The following is a 13,053-nucleotide window of genomic DNA, read 5'->3' as shown; positions in this document are numbered from 1 at the left end:
GGAAGTCTCCTCTCTTACGCACACCAAATCAGGTTATGCCACATCAATTCCTCTCTTAAACTTCCCTCACACCCTAATTTGATGGCGGCACTCCCCTCTTAGGTGACTTTTGTTTTTTTTTTTATTAAAAAAAAGGAAATAATTGATTGGTTGAAAATGAGGGTGGCCCCACCATCTCCTCTCTCCTTCTTCGGTGAAACCTCCCTGATCCCCCTCCCCGCACCGATGGCGGCGGTGTTCCCGAGCGGTGAATTGGGTCACCGATCCCCCTCCCCAAGAGTGCCCCGTATACCCTTAGTTTTAATTAGTTGGAAGTGCAATGAATCATAAATTTATGTTTTCTAAATGGTAAAAGTATTCACACACACATAACAGGTGCCTATTTGCATACCTCGTATAGCCTTATATGAAGCGTATAGAGTTACATCAATCTCAATGTCTGACTGATATCATATTTGGTCTGGTTACTCCTATAAGCCACACATAGGCTTATACGGGCGTATAGAATCTCTCGCATAGGTTCGTATATGACACATGCCCATATATGCCCCGTATATGACTCATATAGTCGGCCAAGAGGTGTATATCTTATCATATAGTGTAGTATAGGTCCCGTATAGGTCTCGCATATGCCTATATGAGGCTTATAAAAAAAATTACAAACATTTTATACAATATTAATTGTTTTAGTAAAGTCTAATAAAAATAAGTTCTTTTTTACAAACATTTATATCCAATATTAAGCGTTTTTATACGAAGGCACACCTATCGTATCGTATCGTATAGGTGTAGTATAGGTCCTATATTGGCCTTGTATAATAAGCCTATAAGTGTGATATCGTATCGTATAGTGGTGTATAGGTCTCGTATAGGCCTTATAATAGGGATGTCAATCGTGTCGGGTTGATGGTTTAGCTGGTTGACGGGTTGCGGGTTGGTGGGTTGAAACATTCAACCCGACCAATATTATTATTCAGGTCAAAGATTTTAACCCGAACCTGACCCATTTAACCCATATTTTTAAATGAGTCATATAAGTTGACTCATCTAGTATTGTTGTTGTATTTTTTTCATGTACCTTGTTGTATTTGTTTCATGTATTATGTTGTATTTTGTTTCAAACATTGTACTTGGATGTTTAGTAATGAAATAAAATTTTGATTCTATTAAATATTGTCCCAAAATAGTGTTATAAAGTCTCTTACCATCTCGTTTTCGTTTCACTCGGATGTTTCCGCCATCGGTTGGGGTGTGACAGATTGGTATCAGAGCCATAACTATAGGAAATTAGGAAAAATTGTCATGATTTAACCTAGTCTATAGTTTAAATTCTTACTACTTTGCTCCTCATCTATTTACTTTGTCTTAAATCATACATATGTCTTTCCTAAGACGTTACATAATACACATGAAGACGTGAAGACACTCGTATTATACAAACGAGACGATTTCACCAAAATAGGCGTGAAACCCTCACTTTGGTGAAGGACTCTCAACCCGCGTTATTCAATTTTTCACGAAATTACGCCATCAAGTTAGGAGTGAAATTCACATCTTGATGGAAAATCTCCTATTCTCACTCTAGTGGACCCTTACCAACGAGTCGGAATTTACTTTCTTGACCCGTTCAGTGAGTACCAACCACACTTAGGGTACGATGTTGCCAAGTTAGGGGTGAAACCCGCACCTTGACAACTAGTCCCACTCCTTGATTTTCAATCCCGCCAAAGTCTCGAATTTTCGATCGACTAGGGACGTGTAGTAACTGGAAGGGTGAATACTGTTAACCGCTTCTCGGTGAGAGTATTCTACCTATTAGGCCAAAACATGTTTCCCTAACTCGAAAGAACTTTCCATTACTTTAGAATAGTCTTAGTTTCGTTCTGAGACATTCCTAGCTTTATGATACAACTCTTTTATGTTATATCCATTTTCATGTGTTTTATACTTGATACTTCGTTCGTTTCAAAACCGAAGCAAGAATCGCACGTTTCTCGCAATCTAAAACAATACTAATACTTGAGAACAAACTAAATTTATACTCCTTTTGTCTTTATACGTGATTATACATTGGAATACATGCTATACTTATGCAAATTATGTGAAACCTATGTGTTATGTGAAATACTTCTTTGCTCATTCATGTAAACAAATGCTATTTTCTAAACGTAATAAATTGATGTTATTTACTAAAACGCCACCGCGCCAATCTAATCCATAGATTGTTTTGATCCAACAGATGAGGGGCATTCTCACCGTTTTCACACTTTTAGGCGTTTTTCCTAAATTATGCCCCTATATATGTGTGTATATATATAATCTATAATACTATATTAAGAGAACTGGGTTTTCTACCATTTTCGTAATTTTGCCTAGGTACAAATCTTGTAGCGCCATGTACAAATGAAGCAAGCCATTTTAAAGGGGGAAACTTGGACATTGTCCAAAGTTTTAAGACACTTTGAGGGCAATCTAGACATTTCATCCATGGAATCCATGCCCACTTATGTCTTCCATTAATTGAATTAAATTAAGGAATTAAATGAAAGTTTTATAATAATTAAAGGAATTAATTGATTAAATTAAAGGTTAAACATGCAACCTTTGGGATTTTCATGATTTAATAGTATGTATAAATATAAATAATCTATACTTCTATACTACCTTATTAAGAGAATCTATAATCGATAATCTATACTACCTTATTAAGTAAACAACGTTTTTTACCCTTATCGTAATTTTACATTGTGTACACATCTTCAAGCAACATGTACAAGAGAGCCAAGCTATTTTAGAGGGGGTAAACTTGCCCGTTGTCCAAAAATTTAAGACACTTTAAGGTATTTTATTGATTATGTCACCTTTATAACCTATAATGTTAAGGTGACATGTGAAGAGTCTTGTAACACCCCGTGTTACCGAATGTCAAAGTCAAAGTCAAAGTCAAGATTGACTTCTTTGACTATAGTTAGTCTATTCTATGTTGGTGTTTCTGTTAGTTGTATTATGTGGAGTAAGTGTTATTAATCAAAGTGATCGAATGTTCAAATCGATGTGAAACGCTAAACGAATGTGAATAGTAGGAAGTAACAATGCGATAAAGTCAATTAATCAATAATCGAGCTAATCTAATCAGCATCGAACTCGAAACTCGAATTACGCGAATTCTGGTGTTAGTATACGTGTGTGTGCCTTATGTGTTACTTGTGCATGTTTACTTTATGTGATGTGTGGTAGTCAATCGAAACTCGAAACTCAATCGAAATCGAATTATGATAAATGGTGGCGAAAAGATAGTGTGAAATATAGAGGCTTGTATGTAGATATAGTGGTTGGGATTAAAAGTAATTTGAATAGGAAACTCTATCGTATTCGTATCATCTCCAATCGAAATCGAAATATCAGAAATCGTCGCACCGAACACTCAAAATAGGTTGTTGATCGATCAGGCCTTCAACCGGTCGAACCGTCCAGCCGATCGGACAGACCGTCCGATCGGACAAGCTGTCCGATCGGGATGCCTGGCCGATCGGCCAGCCCTTTCCTCTTTGGGAAGCCTATAAATAGCCCTGTCTTTGTCATTCTTTCCACTTTTGGAAACTCTCTGACCGACCAGCTCGTGCTCTTCACTTTTTCTCAGATTTCTCTCAATCCCGGTAAGATTTCATCCTAAATCTTGTACTTTCTTGATCTATACACACTCCTACACCTTTCTATCTTTCAAATCTTAACTTTTACCGTGAAATCATCAAGATTCAAGCATTCTAGGATGATGTCATCATGGTGTTCTTGAAGAACTTCATGTTTTGGCCTCAATCCACCAAGAATAGCTTGGATCTAACCGATTTCCACATAAACAAACAAAGATCTACCACAGATCTAAACATATTCACGGTGGAAAAGATTGAAAGATGGATTTTCCAACTTTCTTTCAACTCTTTTACACTCAATGCCTTCAAACCGGTAGAAACGGAGCTTGAACCCACTCACTAATCACTCTGGTAGTTGTGCGGTTCGAGATTCAGGATTCTATCTACGAGGTTCACCGATTTCAGGTTAAACGTCAAACTACCATTCCGAACAGTTCACCGGCCGGACTTGGGTGATTCCTGTCCGAGCAGGGGAAACAAGTAAGAACGAAGGTTCCATGGTTCAGCTCGTTGTCAAAATACCTCGATATAACGTCCAGCAATCAGAACAGCCAAGTTAGACGAACAGGCCGACTAGGTCAGGATGCTGACCGATCGGACAGGCTGTTCGAACGAACAGTCCAACCGATCGGACATGTCAGTTGATCGACCAGGCCAGCCGATCGGCTAGCACATGGCCCCACACTCTAACAATTTCATGAAGCCTAGTATTGAACGAAGTGCTGTTCGATCGAACTACGGTTTGATTTGAATTACTCTTCGGATCATGAGATACTATGCTTTAACACTTAATCGATTTTCAACTCATTCGACGTATTGGAGTGCCACCCGATCGAACATGTCGTCCGATCAGGTGACATCCTACTGAGGACTTATTACTGAAGTACCTAACCGATCGGTTAAGCCGACCAATCGAACGACCCGTTCGATCGATTGACCTGAAAGGTAAGGACACTTCAGTGTTCTCGAATACTACAACGAAAACTTCAAAATGACAAGCCATCATACACAAACACATCCTACACAAAGGAAGAAACAATCCAATCGAACAGCCCAACCGATCGAGCCCACCGGCCGATCGAACAGGCTGTCCGAACGGACTGTCAAACCGAACGAACAACCCGTCCGATCGAACCTACCGTTCGATCGACCAGGCTGTTCGACCCATCAACACTTGTATTCGTTTTACGCGTTACTCATCGTTATGCTATCGAACTATTCAGGCTAACCCTACTCTCAAGTGCTCCCTTCAATCCATCAACCGCTGTGAGTATACTCGATCCCTTTTTGCTTTTAGTACTTTTGGGTGTTACATACGTTACTTATACGAAATCACATCAAACACACTACTCAATTATTTCAAACGCTAACCGTTACCGCATGTATTACGTGACTAAATGAATGCTTGTTGTTATGTCTACACGTGGAATGCTGTCTACCTGCCTTAACGATGATAGTACTATAGTTTGGACTCAGCACCCGTTCACACGGGGGTTGTTAAGGACAATTACTTGCATGGATTACGGTGGTAATCATGTATTGCGAACTGCCTCGGGCAGTCAACCCGCAGTCATTGGTATCGATAGATCCATGTCGATAATTAACATGCTTCGTTTTTCTCTGTGTACGTGCTGGTTATGCGTAAACTATTTCGAACTCTATTATGCTATTATAAAACTTGTATGCTCACCTTTACATTTTATGTATTGACTTTGTTTTAACATATGTGGCAGGCAATTAGGATGCTTATCTGCTAGGAAGGCGAGCTTAGAAAAAGCGTCTAGAGCATAGTTGTCTGTAGATCATGCAGAGCGAGTCTCTAGAAGCATTTGAACAATTTTTATATTTAAAATCTAAGTTGTCGGAACAGAATATTTGACTTGATGTTATCTGTGATAATTTGTTTGCTATTTGAGGTACGGTATGGGACGTATTATATAAATTGAATAGTGATAATAATTGTTATGGAAACTTCTGGACAATCTGTTTCGCTGAGTGCCATGCCCCGATGATTCCGCCATCGGTTGGGGTGTGACAGATTGGTATCAGAGCCATAACTATAGGGAATTAGGCTAGACACGACCTAGTCCGGGTCGCTGTCTTAGAGACCTAGACTATAGTTAGGATCTAACAGACCAAGCTTATGTGCTATATATCCTGCAAATTCTCATCATCACTACACTCGAATTTTTCAGACAAACGACAAGTGACTCAGTCGAGATTAGGTGTGAAAACCGCAAACTCTCGACTAAGCTGCTAGGTCAATGTTGTTTTATCAATGATTTCTTCACTATTTTTCAATAACGAACGCTTGTTTAACGAGGAGAATTATACCAAATCAGGAGTGAAATCCATATTTTGATGAATAATCTCCTCAATTTCACTAAAACAAGGAAGAAATTGCTAAGCCGGGGGTGAAACCCAAACCTTGGCAACTTATTCCAACTTTTACTCATCTCACCAAAGCCTCGACGGACTCCAATGACCTGAACTCACGAGTATGACCTAGGGAATACGTGCTGAATGCCCAAGAATCGAGGCGAAAGCACGATCCCGAAAGTCAAAATGTGACGACATGTCTATTAAGAATAGTCGAATCGCTTTGGGTAGTCGATGTCTAGTAGCCGCAGACGATCTAATTCTCGATTTTTGTATTTCTGAGTCGGCAGTTGTCACTCTGACGATTAGTCGATTTTATGTGTTTAAATTTTTGGAGAATTATTCGATTTTTGCTATCACTTCGATCAACACACACGACTCGCATTGCTCTTCTATCTCAATACGCTAACAAGTCGCTACAAATCTAAACGACATTATGCTACGAGATACATTTATACTATACTCGACTTGCTATACGATTATACTATAGTACTCGACATGTTATACGTGATCGCTATACGCGAACGACACGCGAGCTTTGAATGATAGGTTTTTGTATTCTGACTGCCTCTGTGATTAAATAGGAATGTGCTTCCGTGTTTATGTGTCTCTGTGCTCTACGTGCTTATATGCTTCTGTGACTTCGTGAATCTGTGATTATGTGCTTATGAGTTTATGTGATACATGTTTCGACGTGTTCCTGAGCTTTAGTAAGTAGTAGACGTGTGAGGTGAGATTCGATTTTGATGTGTCTGAGACCTACGACGATGTCTGTTGCAGACCATGTCGTCATCCGGACACCGAACCCACTTACCCGCCAAGAGAAGAGAGACAGACGTCTTGCTGCTATCATCGCCAAGCAAGTGGCAAAAGTTGTGAGCGATGTCTATGAAAACGTCAGCAAATCTTCTGAGGAGTCGAGAACCGAAGCTCCTAAAGATGCTAACAAGACTGTTTTCAGCTTCAAACAGTTCAAGGCATGCGGACCAAAAGAGTTTACCGGAGAAGATGGCCCTACCGCCATGTTTCAATGGTTTGATTCGGTTGAAGTCACTTTGCGCCAAAGCGGCTGTCCGGAAAATCTCCGTACCCTAAATGCGACCGGCGTTTTCCAGTCCCGAGCTCTAGACTAGTGGACGGCCGAACGAAACAAACGCGGGAATGATGCAGCTTATGAGCTGACTTGGGAAGAGCTGAAAGCCATCATGATGGACGAATTATGCCCTCCCTATGAACGCCAAAAGCTGGTGGACGAGTTTTGGAACATCAAGCAGAAGGACGGAGACAACGCTGCCTTGACAGCTCGCTTTAAACAGCTCAGCATCATCTGTCCCGATCAAGTCAAGACGTCAGACATGGCCATCAAGAAGTACATTCGAGCTCTACCCGATTGTGTTGCCGATTTTGTTCACGCCGCGAAAACCTCATCAATTGAGGAGACTTACTTGCTTGCCGCCGAGATCAATGACATGTGAGTAAATGCTAGTTTCTGGGATAAGCCCTCCAAGTCTCTGCATCAAGCCACCACTCATCGACCGCCGACACCACCACTGCTCAACCATCCAAGTCATCACGTCGAAGAAAGAAGCACAACAACAGCAGCTCCAGCAACAAGAACTGTGCTGTCACAACCACTGCTACTCCTCTGCAAGTCGTACCGGCTCAGCAGCAGTCTCACCACCGACCAGCACCAGTGGCCAATGCACCGCCAACAAAGCGTGCATACACAGGTCCCCACCCACTCTGCCCGACATGCTCATATCATCACCCGGTGGGACTTGCTTGTCGTTTCTGTGCTCATTGCAACCTCTATGGTCATTTCACTGCGAATTGTCGCTATGGCCCCCGTAACCCCGCAGCTCCTGCCGCTGCTCATCAAGCTCTACTCCCAGCCCCTCAAAGCCAACACGCAACTCAAGCGCCCGCGGTCAATGCTCGAGTCTGCTTTGCATGTGGTGACCCTAACCACTTTGCAAACATGTGCCTGAACAGGGTTGTGAAACAAGAGCCCCAGCAGCAGCAGCAGCAACAGCCTCAGCAGCAGCAACAAGCACCCCGCGCCAGAACCTTCAACATCAACGCTCGTCAAGCCCAGGCTGATAACAACGTGGTTAATGGTACGTTCCTTGTGAATGGTATTTATTCATCGTGTTTGTTTGATACTGGAGCCGATAACTGCTTTGTGTCGTTTGAATTCGAGAAGCTCCTTAGTCGTAAGCGCTCTTATCTCCCCTCGTCATTCGAAGTCGAAGTCGCTACTGGAAGAACTGTCGCCGTTAACTCCGTACTCCGTGATTGTACTCTCGAGCTTAACAATCACATCTTCCCAATCGACCTCATTCCGATGCAACTCGGAAGTTTCGACGTCATAGTAGGCATGGACTTTCTTCGCGAAAACCATGCAGAAGTTGTGTGCTTTGATAAAATGATTCGATTTCGCTCGCGAATGGTGATATTTTATGTGTGTACGGTGAAACTGCTTCAAAAGGTCTCAAGCTCATATCATGTGTCCAAGCTAACAAGTATCTCCGCAAGGAAAACAGAGCTTTCTTGGCTAACATCGTGGTAGCGGAGAAGGAAAAGAAAGAAAAGGCGGTAATCTAGGTACCTATTGTTTGCGAATTCCCCAACGTTTTTCCTGACGAACTCCCAGGACTTCCGCCCAGTCGTGATATCGACTTCCGCATCGACCTCATTCCTGGAGCTAACCCCGAAGCCAAAGCCCCTTATCGACTCGCGCCATCCGAGATGCGGGAACTCTCGAACCAACTCCAGGAGTTAATTAAGAAAGGCTTTATTCGCCCGAGCACCTCTCCTTGGGGCGCACCAGTCCTTTTTGTCAAAAAGAAGGATGGGTCGTTCAGGATGTGTATCGACTACCGGGAATTGAATAAGCTGACCATCAAGAACCGATACCCTCTACCTCGCATCGACGATTTGTTTGATCAGCTACAAGGTGCTACGTGTTTCTCAAAGATCGATCTACGCTCAGGTTATCATCAATTGCGTATTCTGGAAGAAGATATACCCAAAACCGCTTTTCACACTCGTTACGGCCACTATGAGTTCGTTGTTATGCCTTTTGGTTTAACCAACACACCCACGGTTTTCATGGATCTGATGAATCGCGTGTGTAAGCCTTATCTTGACCGTTTCGTCATCGTGTTCATCGATGATGTCTTGATTTATTCCAAATCGAAAGCCGAACACGCGTAACATCTACGTTTGGTTCTCGAGTTACTCCAGGGGAATCAACTCTATGCCAAGTTCTCCAAGTGCGAATTCTGGTTAGAAGAGGTTCAGTTTCTGGGTCACATCGTGAATAGTCAAGGTATCCATGTTGACCCTGCGAAGATTGAAGCAGTTAAGAGTTGGATTACACCAAAGAATCCGTCTGAAGTTCGTTCTTTTCTCGGATTAGCGGGTTATTATCGACGATTTATCGAAGGATTCTCTAAGATCGTTATGCCGCTTACCGCTCTTACGCATAAGGACAGGTCTTTTGTTTGGGGAAACGAACAAGAGTCTGCTTTCCAAACCCTCAAGCATAAGCTTTACAATGCTCCTATTCTCACATTGCCCGATGGGAACGACGGTTTCATTGTCTATTGTGATGCTTCCAACCTTGGTCTTGGTTGTGTCCTCATGCAACGAGACAAGGTTATAGCTTACGCTTCTCGACAGCTCAAAATCCACGAGAAGAACTATACAACCCATGATCTCGAGCTAGGCGCGGTTGTCTTTGCATTAAAGATATGGCAACACAACCTGTATGGTACAAAGTGTACGATCTTCACCGATCACAGGAGTTTACAACACATCTTTAATCAGAGGGAACTTAATATGCGTCAACGCCGATGGGTAGAACTCCTCAACGATTACGACTGCGAGATTCATTATCACCCAGGCAAGGCAAATGTCGTTGCCGACGCGTTCAGCAGACGGAGTTATTTGCTCAGCATTCATAATACCCAAGCCCAACACCATCTCGAAACCCTCATCCGCGAAGCCCAACATGCTTGCTTTAATGAACGCACCTTGAAGAAGGAGAGAATCTATCATGATGGAGCTCAACTTGTAAGCAAATCGAATGGGATCTTCTATTTTCTGGACCGAATTTGGATCCCTAAGCGGACCGAATTACGAAAGATTTTAATGGATGAAGCCCACAAATCTCGGTATTCTATTCATCCCGGTGCCGACAAAATGTACCAGGATCTTCGTTACAAGTACTGGTGGCCGGGAATGAAAGGGATATCGCCCTCTATGTCGGAAGATGCCTGACTTGTGCTAGGGTCAAGGCTGAACATCAAAGGCCCTCTGGCTTACTCGAACAACCGCCAATCCCTATATGGAAGTGGGAGAGTATAGCTATGGATTTCATAACCAAGCTTCCACCCACGTCTTCAGGTCACGACAGCATATGGGTTGTCGTTGATCGTTTGACCAAATCAGCCCACTTTTTGCCAATACGGGAAGACTACAAGGTGGAACGATTAGCCCGAATCTACACCGACGAGATCATTTGTAATCATGGTATGCCTTGTGACATTATTTCTGACCGTGACGCTCGGTTTACCTAGCGATTGTGGGAAACGTTTCAAGCAACGCTCGGTACGTCACTTAACTTGAGTACTTCGTTCCATCCTCAAACCGACGGGCAGACTGAAAGAACGATCCGTACTCTTGAAGACATGCTCCGTACGTGTGTCATAGACTTTGGTGGTAGTTGGAACAAATACCTGCCGTTAGTCGAATTCTCGTATAACAACAGTTATCATGCCAGCATACAAATGGCACCATTCGAGGCCCTATATGGAAGAAGATGCCGATCGCCTATTGTATGGCACGAGATCGGTCACTCACAATTAACCGGTCCAGAGCTATTACAAGAAACGATTGACAAAGTCCTCTAGATTCGAGACAACTTGTCGAAAGCCCGGGATAGACAGGAAAGTTACGCCGATAGAAGACGCAAGCCCCTTGAATTTGACGTTGGCGACTACGTACTCCTAACGGTATCACCTTGGAAGGGTGTGGTCAGATTCGGCAAGAAAGGGAAACTAGCGCCTCGATATGTTGGACCTTTTAAGATTCTAGAAAGGATTGGAAAAGTCGCCTACAGACTCGAACTACCGGAGGAACTCAGTAACGTCCACCCGACTTTCCATGTGTCAAACCTCCGAAAATGCCTAGCTGACCATGATCTGATTGTACCTCTCGATGACCTTCTAGTCAACCAAACGCTAAACTTCGTGGAAAAGCCTATCGAAATCATGGACCGCCAAACCAAGCAACTCAGGCGCTCGCGCATACCTATCGTGAAAGTCCGATGGGAAGGCAAACGAGGCGTAGAGTTCACTTGCGAACTCGAAAGCGACATGCAGGCAAAGTACCCGCAGTTGTTCAGGTGAGAGCCTAGAGAGAGAAAGTAGCAAAAGGTGATCCACGGTGCTGTGCAACTTTCAGCCTAATTTCGGGACGAAATTCCCTAAACAAGGGGAGGCTGTAACACCCCGTGTTACCGAATTTCAAAGTCAAAGTCAAAGTCAAGATTGACTTCTTTGACTGTAGTTAGTCTATTCTATGTTGGTGTTTCTGTTAGTTGTATTATGTGGAGTAAGTGTTATTAATCAAAGTGATCGAATGTTCAAATCGATGTGAAACGCTAAACGACTGTGAATAGTAGGAAGTAACAATGCGATAAAGTCAATTAATCAATAATCGAGCTAATCTAATCAGCATCGAACTCGAAACTCGAATTACGTGAATTCTGGTGTTAGTATACGTGTGTGTGTGCCTTATGTGTTACTTGTGCATGTTTACTTTATGTGGTGTGTGGTAATCAATCGAAACTCGAAACTCAATCGAAATCGAATTATGATAAATGGTGGTGAAAAGATAGTGTGAAATATAGAGGATTGTATGTAGATATAGTGGTTGGGATTAAAAGTAATTTGAATAGGAAACTCTATCGTATTCGTATCATCTCCAATCGAAATCGAAATATCAGAAATCATCGCACCGAACACTCGAAACAGGCTGTTGATCGATCAGGCCTTCAGCCGATCGAACAGTCCAGCCGATCGGACAGACCGTCCGATCGGACAGGCTGTCCGATCGGGATGCCTGGCCGATCGGCCAGCCCTTTCCTCTTTGGGAAGCCTATAAATAGCCCTGTCTTTGTCATTCTTTCCACTTTTGGAAACTCTCTGACCGACCAGCTCGTGCTCTTCACTTTTTCTCAGATTTCTCTCAATCCCGGTAAGATTTCATCCTAAATCTTGTACTTTCTTGATCTATACACACTCCTACACCTTTCTATCTTTCAAATCTTTACTTTTAACCGTGAAATCATCAAGATTCAAGCATTCTAGGATGATGTCATCATGGTGTTCTTGAAGAACTTCATGTTTTGGCCTCAATCCAACAAGAATAGCTTGGATCTAACCGATTTCCACATAAACAAACAAAGATCTACCACAGATCTAAACATATTCACGGTGGAAAAGATTGAAAGATGGATTTTCCAACTTTCTTTCAACTCTTTTACACTCAATGCCTTCAAACCGGTAGAAAAGGAGCTTGAACCCACTCACTAATCTCTCTAGTAGTTGTGCGGTTCGAGATTCGGGATTCTATCCACGAGGTTCACCGATTTCAGGTTAAACGTCAAACTACCGTTCCGAACAGTTCACCGGCCGGACTTGGGTGATTCTTGTCCGAGCAGGGGAAACAAGTAAGAACGAAGATTCCATGGTTCAGCTCGTTGTCAAAATACCTTGATATAACGTCAAGCAATCAGAACAACCAAGTGTTAGACGAACAGGCCGACCAGGTCAGGATGCTGACCGATCGGACAGGCTATTCGAACGAACAGCCCAACCGATCGGACATGTCAGCCGATCGACCAGGCCAGCCGATCGGCTAGCACATGGCCCCACACTCTAACAATTTCATGAAGCCTAGTATTGAACGAGGTGCTGTTCGATCGAACAACGGTTTGATTTGAATTACTCTTCGG

The sequence above is a fragment of the Helianthus annuus genome, chromosome 6 (assembly GCF_002127325.2).
Source record: "Helianthus annuus cultivar XRQ/B chromosome 6, HanXRQr2.0-SUNRISE, whole genome shotgun sequence".
NCBI classification, from domain to species: domain Eukaryota; kingdom Viridiplantae; phylum Streptophyta; class Magnoliopsida; order Asterales; family Asteraceae; genus Helianthus; species Helianthus annuus.
This window is presented reverse-complemented; position numbering follows the sequence as displayed.